Source organism: Salvelinus sp. IW2-2015, linkage group LG20 (assembly GCF_002910315.2).
Source record: "Salvelinus sp. IW2-2015 linkage group LG20, ASM291031v2, whole genome shotgun sequence".
NCBI lineage: Eukaryota > Metazoa > Chordata > Actinopteri > Salmoniformes > Salmonidae > Salvelinus > Salvelinus sp. IW2-2015.
Window position 1 is genome coordinate 57,489,120 of NC_036860.1, and position 7,260 is coordinate 57,496,379.

The 7,260-nt window shown below is 39.9% G+C and overlaps 1 protein-coding gene across 4 annotated transcripts in view; it reads right to left on the reverse strand.

The window, feature by feature from the left end:
• LOC111979921 (nipped-B-like protein B) overlaps positions 1-3,774 on the reverse strand; it is a 67,302-nt gene extending 63,528 nt beyond the window's left edge. For all 4 annotated transcript variants that reach the window (XM_024010611.2, XM_024010610.2, XM_024010609.2 and 1 more), the window contains exon 1: positions 3,407-3,774. The gene's annotated coding sequence lies outside the window, so the exon portion shown is untranslated. The remainder of the gene's footprint in view (positions 1-3,406) is intronic.
• Positions 3,775-7,260: the final 3,486 nt, after the last annotated feature.

A 7,260-nucleotide genomic window follows, 5' to 3' on the forward strand; every position in this document is an offset into this window, starting at 1 on the left:
AAGCAAGCTAGATCTACTCCGGGTTTTCTAAAGCTAACCAGCTTCAGTTAGCTTCACATTCCAGCTCAGGCTTCAACCGTACTACGATGGTGGATATATGCCTGTAACTGTGCGTGCATGTGGCACATGGCTTGTCGAACGCCGAACTCTTCATTGAGACAATGGTGAAACATCAATGGGCGAGTCAGTGTCACATTTGAATTTTTTCCAAAATCAAAAAGAAAGAAAAGTTATTTTGAAAATTCAGCAGGCTATATGGTGTGAAATAGGCTTTTAGAAGTGCCGTCTTCATTTTATTACTTATCATTAATTCCAACTTTGGTGTGCTTATCAATGCACAACCACCTTTTCCCCCACTCCTATCGATAAAATAATTGTATTACGTCATACAAAAGTGTTACTGTGCGAAGGTTAAAATGCATTGTCATTACAAAATTTGTAATGTGATATATTTTAACATTACAATTTTTGAACACACAAAAAAAACACTTGATTAATTAAATATTTATTCAGTTTTACTCCTCAAATTAACAGGATGATGACACAAGCGGGATCTGATTTCATTGGTCCTCAACTCGTGGCTCAGTCATTTAATTCAGGGTAAGTGGAGTTAGCATGCCCCGGAGCAGGTTAGTTCTGATGGATTCGTTACTAGAGTGAAATGCTTACTTACAAGCCCTTAACCAACAATGCGGTTAAGAAAAATAAGTGTTAAGCAAAAAATAAAAGTAAATTTCCATTTCTTGCTATTTAAAAAGATTGTCAAGGAACTACCCCAGTAACCACTGATAACGGAGCTGTACCATGTCATGTCATCTAGGCCTATTGCTATGTGTTGCCGATCCTTATCTCTACTGTCAATCTCACCAACTAACATTAGCCAGCTAGTTATACATTTAGCTTGCTATATGGGCATTTGCCATTTGTATGAACTGTAATTCGCGTTGATTAATGCTTTAGGGACTCCTGCGCAAACCAGCCTGTAATCTTGTGAAAACCAGTGGATGTAAAGAATCTAGCTAAAGCATTGAACTTTACTGCAAATTTAATAAACCATTTTGTAAGCTTGCCTTACAAAAATGTAAAATCTGACGTGTCATTGTTCTTTATTGTAGTAGTAACGTTAGATTGAAGTTATTTTTCATGCAATTACAGCTGAAGTAACGAAGCTAGTTAACTCAACATTAATTGCCAAGATTTTGCAGAAAATGACTGAGTGAAGGAAATTTGACCGTTACATGTCAAACTGCTATTATGGAAAGGAGCGTTAGGTAGCCTAAAGGTTAGAGAGGCGTGCCAGCAATTGGAGGTTTGCCTGTTCAAATCCCGGGTCCAACTGGAAGAATTGGGTAGGAAGTGAGCTGGTAACCAGAGGGTAGCTGGTATCAAATCCAAGACACCATTGTCAGCTGTTGTGCCCTTGAGCAAGGCACTTAACCCCCCACAAGAACAAGTGCCCAGTGTGGCCGTCCCCCGCACCACTACAAAAAAAAACTGTATATGTATGCATGTGTGCCTTTCCAAGGGGTTGTGTTAAAAGCAGAAGTAACATTTTGGTTGGACCTTGTGTGACCAATTGACCAATAAAGTGTCCTTAATCTTAAATCCTGCTGCTTCAGTACTATTCCACATTGAACTACAGCGAGAGCATGGGTACATTACGGGCACATTGTTGTTTTGCAGTTCTCATATGTTAAGTACGTATTTTCTGCATGAGAAATATAAATTAAGCTATTACTGCCGCCAGTACAGGCATTGTGAAAAACACAAGGCTTCTCGTCAATGAACTGCGTGGTAGGCTATCCTTCGGTGGCTTCTGCTGTTGGTGAGTGATGTCCCATGCCATAGGGTTATTTATCTCTCCCTACCACTAGTTGCTCTATTTAAGGGACACTCCCCTAACAAGGGGCACTCAAACGAGGGGGAGGGCTAAGGGGGGTATTGGGATTGATCCAGTGAGGGCCTTCTAAGCACAATTTGCTAGCCAGGAGGCTAACCATTGTTAGCAACTGAGACTCACTCCTTGAGTAACATTAGCTAGGTACATAGTTATAGTTAGCTCATCTAGCTATACCTGGATGACATGATCAATACGACATGCCTTTGATCACCCAGATGGATGAGAACAGTTTGACGGCAAGCAGGATTCATGATTACGGATTCTTGATTTTACTCTCTGCTGCTCGGGTTGACAACATAGCAGCACATCTGTCTCTCTCCCTCTCTGGCAACACAGTAACGTTAATCAATCGGATACAGTAGCCAGTAGGTTACTAATTGCACAGCCCAAAACCAATTAGAGTCCAACGTATTTCAGCAACTTTCTTATCATCTACTATCATCAAACTTAGTGTTTTACAAGAACCCAGTGTTGCACATCCCTTTTCCTGAAGATCGTTCAAGATTTGCAAGCAACGTACCTATATGTATATACTTTATCAAGTTAGATTAATATCTACATTGATATGTTGCTAATTTCCCTGGAAACAAATGAATCAACTTTGTTTGAAGTAACCAATCCAGTGCAGAGGGAATGGCTATATGTATATTTAACATGTCATCAACTAGACAAGACATGTTAAATATCTGTGGTGAATGTGATGATTCAATTTGATAAATTGTAATTAGATAACTTGGTAAATAAAGCTGCATCTATAATTGTATAAGTGAACGTAAATTATGCTGAATGTGTACAATTTGGTAGCCTCTAAACTGAAAAGGAAGCTTGCCCAGCTTGTTAGGCAAACGTTTTAACCAGTTTAGTTGCCATCGTTGCAAAAATCTCCTAGCACTAGCTAGTGTGTAGCATTAGTCATTAGATAACTAGCTAAAGCCTATTTCTCAGCACATCTAGCTCCACCATAAACGTCAGAAAACATTAAACTAATGACAAAATCGTGTAGTTGCATTTGTTAGTTTTGTCTAAATAGCGAACAACTAGCTCGTTAGGTTACGCACCTAGCTAGCTATAATATTCCAAACCTCGCTAGATAGCTAACAAAAGTTAGCTGTGGCTAGCTAACGTTAGCTAACTACCGAGACTACAACCGAAACCATGCTTGCGTTGACTCGCCCACATAGTCGTTCCTTAGCCACGGTAAGGCCATCCCTTTTGGTTTGTTATCATGATTGTTCGTGCAGATAAGGATTTTATTTTCACCGTCTCAATGGCCTACGTCGGCCTATTAGCTTGCTAACTGAACCTCGGACTTGCCTGAGGAAGCGTAACCCCGACCCGACGCCTATGAGCGGATACAAGGCAATAAGCAAAATAAAGGGAGAAATGACCTATCCGTGCATTCCATAGCATCTAACCAGGTTCACTGAATATTAGCAACACCCGTGTAGCCGATAGGAATTGTTTTGTGATGGTGCTCCTAAATCTATCTTGTACAATCATATTTACCTCTGGATGTGTTGATAAAAAGAAATGGTTGCAAAGTGGTTCGAACCGTGTCTCTAGCTCCCTCTCCGTTCTATCGCTCTAACAGCTCCTCCGAGTACCAGTAATAATATAACAACAATAATCCGGGTCGGGAGGGTTCGTTCGTCTTCCTTCTCACTGCAAACATCTATGCTTAAAGGGGGCAAACGTTCCCATAACCGGTACTTGCACCGGTTTCTCCCCAACCCCAGCAGAAAGTGAGTGCAAATTCCGACTGTTTTCGGAAAACAATCCAATGTGAAAAACAGGAACGCTATTGACGCGGTGATAAAAGGGATCCACAGACTATCCCCCTTCTCTCGCAGAACAAAATGCCGACCGGAAGAACTGCTGCAGGAATAACTCCCTCCACCGGCGCCAAACCAACTAGCAGCAGCAACCATAGCCAGTAACAGTTACTTCCGCCGCTTTCTGCATTGCTACCCTTTGCTAGAATTTCTACTGTACACTGATAACATCCACACAACTACAGTAAATGTTTTGGAGAGGTCGAGGTCACCCGTGAGTATGCAACGAGTAAAACCAATGTAAGTAGTTGTTGCTAGTTAATAAAATAAGATAACTAACGTTAGCATAATGATAATTCCAATACATACATCGTTTCCAAAGTAGTCATGTGAAAACGTATGTACACCCTTTGGAAAGTATTTATATATATATATATATATATATTATTTTTATTTTTTTTACATATTTGGACACATGGATATTTTAGCAAAATTTCAACCACATTCATTGATAAAGGTAACCCAATTTAACAAATCACACAAAAAAATGTTACTTTGAAAATGTTATGCAATTAAAATAAACAAAAATGCAATTTCCTTATGCAGAAAAAAATGTGTACACCCCTACCTTTTACCATCACCTAAAATGGCTAAAACCAGGATCAGGTGCACCAAAACAGGTGCAAATGATTATGAAATCATTGGAGAGTATCTTGGGAAGGTCCAGCCTTCCATAAAGATTATAAACTTGGTCTGGTTTGGTCTTAACCATATGGGTGTGTGGTAACATGTCATGCAAAGATCAAAAGACCTCAGAGGCTCTCAGAAGAAAGATTATTGATGCCCGTGAGGGGTTACAAATCCATTTCAAAGCAATTCAAAGTACATTGTTCCACTGTCCCGACGGATCATCTACAAATGAAGAAAATTCCAGACCACCAATCTACCTAGGACAGGTCATTCTACCAGATTCAGCCCAAGAGCTGACCGAAAGATGCTCATAGAAGTCTCTAAGAACCCCAAGGTAACATCAAGGGATCTACAGACCTCTCGTGCCACAATCAATATCGAAGTACATGAGTCAACTGTCAGAAAGAGACTGCACAAAGTTGGCCTACATGGGCGGTCAGGAAGGAAGAAAAATAATATCAAGACAAGACCAAAACTGCTGGAACAATGTGCTCTGGACAGATGAGTCAAAGGTGGAGTTGTTTGGCTGCAATGCCAGACACCATCTTTGGCGAAAACAAAACACTGCCTTTGAACAGAAGTACTATAAAGCATGGAGGCGGTGGCATTATGGTTTGGGGCTGCTTTGCTGTCTGAGGGCCTGGCGAACTTACCATCATTTAGTCAGCCATGAATTCCATATTGTATCAGAGAATTCTTGAGGAGAATGTGAGGCCATCTGTCAAAAAGCTAAAGCTGAACCGAACATGGATCTTGCAACGGGACAATGATCCAAAACACACAAGCTAAGCTACAACAGAATGGCTCAAACAATAAGCAATGGAGGGTTATAGAATGGCTGAGTCAAAGCCAAGATCTCAATCCTGTCCAAATGTTGTGGGGGGACTTGAAGCGGGCCGTGCATGCAAGAAATCCCTCGAACTTGACACAGTCGAGGCAGTACTGTAAAGAAGACTGGGGAAAAATCTCGATATAAGAGACTGATAGACAGTTAAACTTAATGTAGACATTTCTTGTTTCTGCCAAAGGGGGCAACACCATCTATTGAAGCTAGGGGTGTATTTATTTTCCCCGCACTATGGAATTGCATTTCTGTTGATTTTTGATGAATAAATGATTGAAAAGTATAATCTTTCAGTTTAATTTGTTAAATTAGGTTACCTTTATCTGTCAATAGTGTTGAAGTTAAGATTACATATCCATTTGTCCAAATATTTACAAAAAAATTACTTTCTAGGGGGGTGTACTTACTTTTTCACATGACTGTACATGCATAGTAGTTGTGTATTCTATTATTTACTCTACAAGAACATTTGGAATTTGGACTGGCATGAAATAAACAACCATCAACAGGCACTCTCTCTCACACACACTTTACAAAACAGTTACTTTATGGAGGTTCTTAGAAATAAAGATATGATGACCACCATGATAGCAAAGAATTCCAGATATGTTGGTGTTAACTCCTGTCGCATGCACCCACAAGCACACGCTTTCACACTTGACTTTTGATTGACAGGTAATGTTAGTTTAAGTCAGACCTAACATTGCATTCTGCCTATGATAAAGAATCAACCATACCTGAGTTAATCAAAGATGTAATCAGCATAACACTAATAGAAAAGGAGTAATATGTATATAAACTCTGGATTTCTGATGCTATGTGTTGGCCATTGAGAGGCTTTGAAGCCACCGGTCATCCATATTTGCACTCCCCAGTAGGAGTAGTCCTCCATAGGAATGAATGGAATTTTACAGTATTTCAATTAAATGTTTAAAGGACAAAATTGCATGTGTTTAAGTATGTGTTGTAGAGGGGACAGTGACATTAGTAATCTCTAAAAATTATACTTTTAGGAATTCTAAGTTAAGGAAAAAGTTATATATTTTGTAATTTTAAATGTTAATGTTTAGCTCACATAATATAATTTTAAAGTATGCATTAAGGTATCTGTAATGTAATACATGTGGCAAAAACAAATTTAGATATTAATATACTGAACAAAAAAATAAACACAACATGTAAAGTGTTGGTCCCTTGTTTCATAAAAGATTCCAGAAATGTACCATATGCACAAAAAGCTTATTTCTCTCCAATTTTGTACACAAATTTGTTAACATCTCTGTTAGTGAGCATTTCTCCTTTGCCAAGATAATCCATCCACCTAACAGGTGTGACATGAAGAAGCTGATTAAACAGCATGATCATTACACAGGTGCCCCTTGTGCTGGGGACAATAAAGGCAACTCTAAAATGTGCAGTTTTGTCACACAACACAATGCCACAGATGTCTCAAGTTCTTAGGGAGCATGCAATTGGCATGCTGAACATAGGAATGTCCACCAGAGCTGTTGCAAGAGAATTGAATGTTAATTTCTCTACCATAAGTCACTTCCAACATCGTTTTAGAGAATTAGGCAGTACGTCCAACCGGCCTCACAACCACAGACCTTGTGTAACCACGCCAGCCCAGGACCCCCACATCTGGCTTCTTCACCTGCGGGATCGTCTGAGACCAGTCACCTGGACAGCTGATGAACTGAGGAGTATTTCTGCCTGTAATAAAGCCCTTTTGTGGGGGAAAAACTCATTCTGATTGGCTGGGCCTGGCTCCCCAGTAGGTGGGCCTGGCTCCCAAGTAGGTGGGCCTGGCTCCCAAGTGGGCAGGCCTATGCCCTCCCAGGTCCACCCATGACTGCGCCACTGCCCAGTCATGTGAAATCCATAGATTAGTGGCTAATGAATATATTTCAATTGACTGAATTCCTTATATGAACTGTAACTCAGTAAAATCGTTGAAATTGTTGCATGTTGTGTTTATATTTTTGTTCAGTATAAATGCATTTTTATAGCTTCCAAAATATTTTTTACAACGGTGGGGAGTGCCAAGGTGGAGG